Genomic DNA, 7,929 nt, shown 5'->3' with positions numbered 1-7,929 from the left:
ATGGTAATGTTTTTTGAAACGAATGAGATAAATGACTATGTGAATTTCTTAACGATTACAGGATGGGTATGTATGATGTACAATATAAACATAGGGAATGTTTGCGAACCTTCTATGTGTTTATGTTACGAATGGTTTTGTAGGATACAATAATCTTTGCGAACCTTGTACGTGTTTATGTAGGATACATTTGAAAGGCTTGCAACAATGATATGTGTTTGCATTATATAATTGGTCTTATGAGACATGGAATTGTCACACCCCGACTCAGGGCCTAGGTGCGACGTCCCGGATTGGTATCCAGTTTTGAAAATATATCAGAGTTGCGGGTTATTAGCGGAAGTCTTCAAAATATAATTTTCATTTATAAAATGTCAGGTCAGAATACCCGTTGAATATTTTAAATACCAGTCTTTTGAAAATATAATTTATTAAAAATATTCTGAATAAAATATCTGAGCCATCAGATCACCTCTAATAAATATGTCTCCAATCTTCTATCAGTCTTGTCTGTCAGTTATATTCTTTTACAGTTTCCCTGAAATATGGGGGAAAAATACGTCAGCACACAACCGGTGAATGACGCTGACTCAATAATACCATTGTATAAACAATAATAATACCTTTGTGACAATACTCGTTAGGCACCCAACTTAATTGGGTTACAATACTCATTAGGCACCCGACTTAATTGGGTTAAAATTACCCTAAGTACATAAACAATTAATCATATACACAATATCATTTCTCTGAACAGTCCCGGAGACTTCCAGAGACATGTTTGATGATATGCATGGCCTCGGGGAACTCCAAGTCATCATGTATGTATGGATCCAAACACATGTATTGTAACATCTAGGAAAAACCCACATTTATTTTGGACTAAAGTTGTCAACTTTGAAAGTTGAAGGATTAAAAATATTCACAAGACATGTAATAGGAAAAATAAGATAAGAAAATAAAGGCATCTTATCTTAAGAAAGTAAGAAAATCCATCCCACATGGAAATACGGAAAAAAAGGGAAGCATTTCCCATGGGTATAAATAAGGAAAGAAATTTTCATCCCACATGGGAAAAAAAATGGAAGCTCTTTATAAGGAAGCAAGTTTCCATGGAAATGGTTTAATGTGGCTAACCACTCTCCATAGTCCTAGCAGAGGGTGCGAAGCACCCGACGCGCACGCGCACGGACTCGGACTTGGACATGGACACAGACACGGGCGTAATGTGGCGTTTTGATGGCGCACTTGGCACTTCGCACGCTCGCATAGCCGCGAGCCGCATAAGGGCCGCTTTAGTATTTTTGGAAAATGGAAGTATGATCAAGAAGTGGCAAGTTATCAAAGACGAGGGACTAAAAATAAAAATCTGAATTCTGGAACCCATCGCGCTATGCAATGAGCCCAGGCTCAAGACCATCACGCTACGCGACGATCCATGATGACGCAACAGAAACGTGTCACGACGGGATGACACGTGGCAGATGCTAGGGTTGAGTCAGCAGCCACGCGTCGTTTCTCTGACATCGCGCTACACGATGGCTTAAGATAAGGGACCATCGCGCTACGCGATGGATCCCAAATTTGGCTATAAAAGGGAGGGGTCACGGCTTTCCCATCTCACACCTCAACACACATTTTCACACACTAAGCCTCGGTTTGCGTGCTGACCTCGTGGAACGTGCCAAGCTCCGAAGCTCTGACGGTTTATGGTGTAGAACGCGATATAGAGTAGAAGTACCGCTCGATCAGCTGTAGATAACTAACTCCGAATACCCGTACGAGGTAGGGGTTACGTTTAAATATTATTTTATTATTATAATCGCTTAGACCATAGTCGGGGGTATAGCCCGAACCTTGATTACTATTAAATATAATATAGCTTTTCATAAGCAAAGGTTAGTTAATTATTGTTTCTTCATGATTAAGAAACGTAATCATTTACATGCAAAGGGAATAGTTAAATAGTATTTCTTAATGATTAAGAAAAATACTGTTCATTCACACAGGTTATAATTAAAATGTTTCTTCTTGAATAAGAAACCTGGTATAGATGTTTCTTCCTGAAGAAGAAACCAGACATATAATTATTAAATAAAAGGACTAAAGGTCCACATGTTTTATACAAACAAATAAATTATCAAGGTTACAACTATACAAAACAGACTACAAGGTCTGAAGCTAGATCGTTGATCTAGATATTTATACAAATGTTATTCTCGTACTATAGGTCCGAGATAACAACAAATCAATCAATCAGAAAGCTGAAAACAGAAACAGGAATCTGTAACAGAAACTGATTTACAGACAGGGGTCAATAACCGAAACTGATCAATATACAGGAATCAGTGTCAGAAACTGATTTACAATCATATAAGGTGAATACGCCCCAAACTTTTACAACTCTTTTAGAGTCTGAACTGTTTGCATGGGATTTACGAATCCTTAAAACTTTGTGTTACAATAATGAGAAACGGGCATACTCAAATTAAGAGTATACATGTGTTTGGATCCATACATACATAGTGACTCGGATTTTCCCGAGGCCATGCATATCTTCAAAAACGCCTCTGGTAGTCTACGGGACTGATCAGAGAAATGATATTGTGTATATGATTAATTGTACATGTACTTAGTGTAATTGTAACACAATTGAGTTGGGTGCCTAATGAGTATTGTCACAAATGTATTGTTATTGTTTACACACTGGTATTATTGAGTCAGCGTTATTCACCGGCTATGCGCTGACGTATTTTCCCCCACATTTCAGGGAACTATAAAGAATAGAACTGACAGGCAAGACTGATAGAAGATTGGAGACATAGTCATTAGAGGTGATCTGATAGCTCAGATATTTTATTCAGAATATTATAAAGAATGATATTTTCAAAAGATATGTATTTAAATTATCAAACGGGTATTCAACTCCCGAGATTTCAATATGATAATATTTTATCTGAAAAGACTTCCGCTAATAACCCGCAACTCTGATATATTTTCAAACCAGATACCAACTAGCGGGTGACGCACCCAGGCCCTATGTCGTGGTGTGACATGTATACTCTTAATTTGAGTATGCCCGTTTCTTATTATTATAACACAAAGTTTTAAGGATTCGTAAATCCTATGTAAACAGTTCAGACTCTAAAAGAGTTGTAAACGTTTGGGGCGTATTCACCTTTTATGATTGTAATAAGTTTCTGACACTGATTCCTGTATGTTGATCAGTTTCTGTTACTGACCCGTGTCTGTAAATCAGTTTCTGTTACTGATTCCTGTTTCTGTTTTTAGCTTTCTGATTGATTGAGTTGTTATCTCGGACCTATAGTACGAGAATAACATTTGTATAAATATCTAGATCAACGATCTAGCTTCAGACCCCGTAGTCTGTTTTTTATAGCTGTAACCTTGACAATTTATTTGTTTGTACAAAACATGTGGACATTTAGTCCCTTTGTCTGTTTATTATATATCAGGTTTCTTCTTCAAGAAAAACATTATTTTAACTCTACCCTTTGCCTGTAAATGATTACCTTTCGTAACCATGAATAAACAATAATTAACTATAGCCTTTGCTTACGAAAAGCTATATTATGTTTAACAGTGATCAAGGTTCGGGCTATACCCCCGACTATGGTCTAAGCTATAAAATAATATTTAAACAGAACCCCTACCTCGTACGGGTATTCAGAGTTAGTTATCTAAGACTGATCGAGCTGCACTTCTACTCTATAACGCGTACTACTGCTTAAATCGTCAGAGCTTCGGAGCTTGGCACGTTTCACGAGGTCGGCACGCTTCACGAGATCAGCAATCTTCACGAGGTCAGCAATCTTCACGAGGTCAGCACGCTTCAAGAGGCTTAATGTGTGTAAAAGTGTGTGTTTGTTGTGAGTGGTGAATGCCGTGACCCCTCCCCTTTTATAGCCGAAAAGTTGCAACCTCGCGTATCGCAAAGATGCAAGCCATGTCAGTTCGCGTATCGCGAAGATGCTCTAGGTTTGATGAGTCATCAGTAGGGTTGCCACGTGTCGCCAGGTGTCTCCACGTGTCACGCATGCAGAGATGCAACTTCGCGTATCGCGAAGAGGTCTGATCTGCAGCTTCGCGTATCACGAAGATGCTTCGAGGTCGGTTCAAGTCTTTTGTCTTTCGTGTATCGCGAAGATGTTGAAGCCTGATCCTTCGCGATGTGCGAAGATGCAAGTTTCATATTTTCATTTTCAGTCCTTGTACTATCCAAAAATACTAAAGCGCTCGCGGCGATGCGAGGGAGGTCGGTTCAAGTCTTTTTTCTTTCGTGTATCACGAAGATGTTGAAGCCTGATCCTTCGCGATGCGCGAAGATGCAAGTTTCATATTTTGATTTTCAGTCCTTGTACTATCTAAAAATACAAAAGCGGCCCTTATGCGGCGATGCGAGCGTGCGAAGTGCAAAGTGCGCCATCAAAACGCCACATTACGCCCATCGCCCGTGTCCGAGTCTGAGCACGTGCGCCTCGGGTGCTTCGCACCCTCCTCTAGGACTATGGAGAATGGTTAGCCACATTAAAACATTTCTATGGAAACTTGCTTCCTTATAAGGAGCTTCCATTTCTTTTCACCCTTCCATGTGGGATGAAAGATTCATTCCTTATTGATGCCTATGTGGAATGCTTCCACTTTCTTTCACTTTTCCATGTGGAATAGATTTTCTTACTTTCTTAACATAAAATGCTTATTTTTCTTATTTCATTTTTCTCATGACTTATCTTGAGAATATTTTTAGTCCTTCAACTTTCAAAGTTGACAAATTTAGGCTAAATTAAATATGGGTTTTTCCTAGATGTTACATCCTCTCCACATTGGAATGAATCTCGTCCTCGAGATTCACTTGTCTTAGGTTTGGATGTTATTTTTGTTAATTCAGGATTAGATTATATCTAATCTGATTTTTGAGTTTAACTGTTAATGCAGAATGATTGAAACTCTCGGGCCTGTTGCTAACTTTACATCCTGGTTGATGTAATCAGTCAACAGTTCAGAATATCATAATTAATCGTAAATTGCTAAACACAGTGGCCAGTTGTGTCTAATTATTTACCTTACCTTTCGTATTCTAAACATTTACCAATGTTAGCTTTATTGCTTCTTGGATTCGATCTGTCGAGCAATTCCATCTCTTGATCCTTATCATTTCTTTTTCTTACGCCTTAATAGTACCTTTGTACTTTTGAGCAATCATATTTGTTATGCTATTCATTGCCTTTTCGAATACTCTAGAATTCTTTTCCTTTGACTTTTGATCAATCCCTGTTGATCATTCCATTAATAGTATTTCTTGAATACCTTGCGATTGAGCAGAGATTTCTTTCAGTGATATTCCGTCTTTGTATATTTTGTTATCTCTCGACATCTGATTTATCCTTTCTCAGTGATGTTCAGAATCTTTTCCCTCAGTATGCTATTAATCTATATTTGTTATAGACTTGCATAAGTATTTAGATGGTATTTGTTGATTAATCAGCAGACTTTAAGTCTGTTTTACGTGTCAGCAGACTTGTGGTCTGATCAGCGGATTTTTAAGTTTTGTTTTAGTTCAGCAGACTCTTGGTCTAATCAGCAGACTTTTAGTCTGATTCAGTTCAGTAGACTCTTAGGTTTGAACTAACCTTAATAGAGTTTTATAGTCGTTTTATGATAATATACTTTATATTTACATATGACATTTAATATGGCACGCCTTGGCCTAATAGAGATGGTCCATTCAACTGGATGAATCTGTCAGGTGATAAATTAAATCAACATGTTATCAGTTTTGAATGTCAGCTTTGATTTCAGTCACTCGATTGTCTTTTAAGCATTCTTGTGTATTAGCCAGATTTGTATGCGAATAATTTATTTAAAACAGAGGGAATTAAATACCCTTTTCCAGTTTACAAAGTTTCTCGTTTCAACACGAGTTACAAAGAAGTTAACTAATCTACTTGACATTCTTAATATCATTCCTTCTTGTTTTGATTGTTGTCAGATATTTTCTGGTTTATTCTGTCATTAGTGCCAGTCCTAATTAGCTTTTCTTTTCGGGCAATTTGTTTTGAAGTGGCCCGTTTCTCCACATATGAAACATACTCCTGATTTCTTCCGACATTCTGTATGGTGTGTCATTCTCTATTGCAGTATGCACACTTTTCTCGTCGACATTTTCCAGAATGTTTTCTTCCACAAGTTTTACAAGTGGATTTGGAAGTATTTCCTTATTTCTCTATCTTCTCGTAATCTTTCGGTTCCTTGGTTTCGTTTTCTTCTTTCTTTTCTTCTTGATTTCTTATCATACTATTAATCAAGTATTTGGCTACTTCCATGGCCGACTCAATTGTTTGCGGCATATTAGCTCTTACTAAGTCTCTTATATCTTTTGGTAACCCATATATATAACGAGTTATCTTATTATATTCCGGGGTAACCAGATGTGGAACCAATCGGCAATATTCAAGGAATTTAGTATTATATTCCCTGAGATTTGTTCCAACAACCCTATGATTCCATAACTGAGTTTGAATTCTATCCATCTCATGGAGTGGACAATATTTCTTTATAACAAGATCTTTGAATTCTTCCCAGCTTAGATTGTACATTATTTCTCGTCCCTCATTCCAGATTAGAGTATTCCACCATTCAAGAGCTTCTCCCTTGAACATTTGATATGAATATTGAATAGCTTCTTCGTTTGTACATTTACTAATGTAGACAATTGCTTCTTGTTCTTCTAACCATCTTAAAGCGGCTATAGCATCCTTGTCTCCATAAAATTCCTTCGGTTTGTAAGCTTGGAAATTCTTAAAATTGTATCCCGTTTGAAGTTTTAACTTCTTTCGAGGTTTGTCCCTCGAGTTATTGTCAGATATAGAGCTATCATAAGCTTCTTCCTTTCTTGAATGATCAGATTTACTTTGGCTTTTCTTATCAGATTTTGGTTGACTTTGATTGATAGAATTATCCTTGATAGCTTCTTGTATCATTTTCTGGATTTCATCTTTATATTGGGCGGGAAGTTCCTTGTTTTCATTGTTTACATTCTCTCTGCTTCCAATTTTATTGGAAGGATTGTTCTGAGAGTTTGCACTTTCTTCTCTTGACATACTACAATAAAATTTTAAAGCTAAGTTCAATATTCGAGGAATTCAAAACATATCTTTTATTTATCATATTGTAGTTTTACAAAAGTGCATAACATTATTATGATTACACTTGTTATAGCTACTACAGTTCTTATTATTTATTTCTTCCAGCGGACAATCAATTTCTTGATCTTGCTGTCCTTTTTGGTATTCCTAGTTGTTTCCTTTTCTTTTCGTTTTTCTTTTTCCTTCTCTTCTTCCATTTCCATATCTTTGAGCATTGATTCAGCTATTTTTGTAACATCGACTTCATAACATGTTGAGTCATCTTTGATGTACATTCCTTCATAATCTGTGCTCCGACGTTCATTTTAAGAATGGGCAAAGTAAGGATCTTGATTTATCGAATAATTGAAATATTCCTGCCCCAGAGGATTTTCTTCCTGATAAGTCATTTCTTTTCCCTTTGATTTTATTGATTTCTGGGATCCACTTGATCTTGTTCCCTGCACATCTTGTAATGATATGGGCTAGTGGGATGTTGGAATCGAATGAATCTGAATTTTCCTCCATTGAGGTCTGATATGAGTTCTCACTACTAGATATGGGGATTATGAGTAAGGCTGTCCCTATACACCCTTTTCCTTTACCTGACGAAGGTCGAAATGATCCTTGGCTGGATTGAAGATCAGACATCTGTATGATATTAGATTGGAAATAGGATCGCGTTTCCAATCTTATCCGTAACAGTTTTATTATTCAGTGTTTATGTTTAGATACTTTCAGTTTAAGTACCTATTTTGTTTGAACCAGTACCCGTGTAGTAGGA

Source organism: Bidens hawaiensis, unplaced genomic scaffold (genome assembly GCF_021521415.1).
Source record: "Bidens hawaiensis isolate Kalapana, Puna unplaced genomic scaffold, B.hawaiensis_p1.1 tig00022340_1, whole genome shotgun sequence".
Lineage (NCBI taxonomy): Eukaryota > Viridiplantae > Streptophyta > Magnoliopsida > Asterales > Asteraceae > Bidens > Bidens hawaiensis.
The sequence above is the reverse complement of the archived record's forward strand: the minus strand, read 5'-3'. Positions refer to the sequence as shown.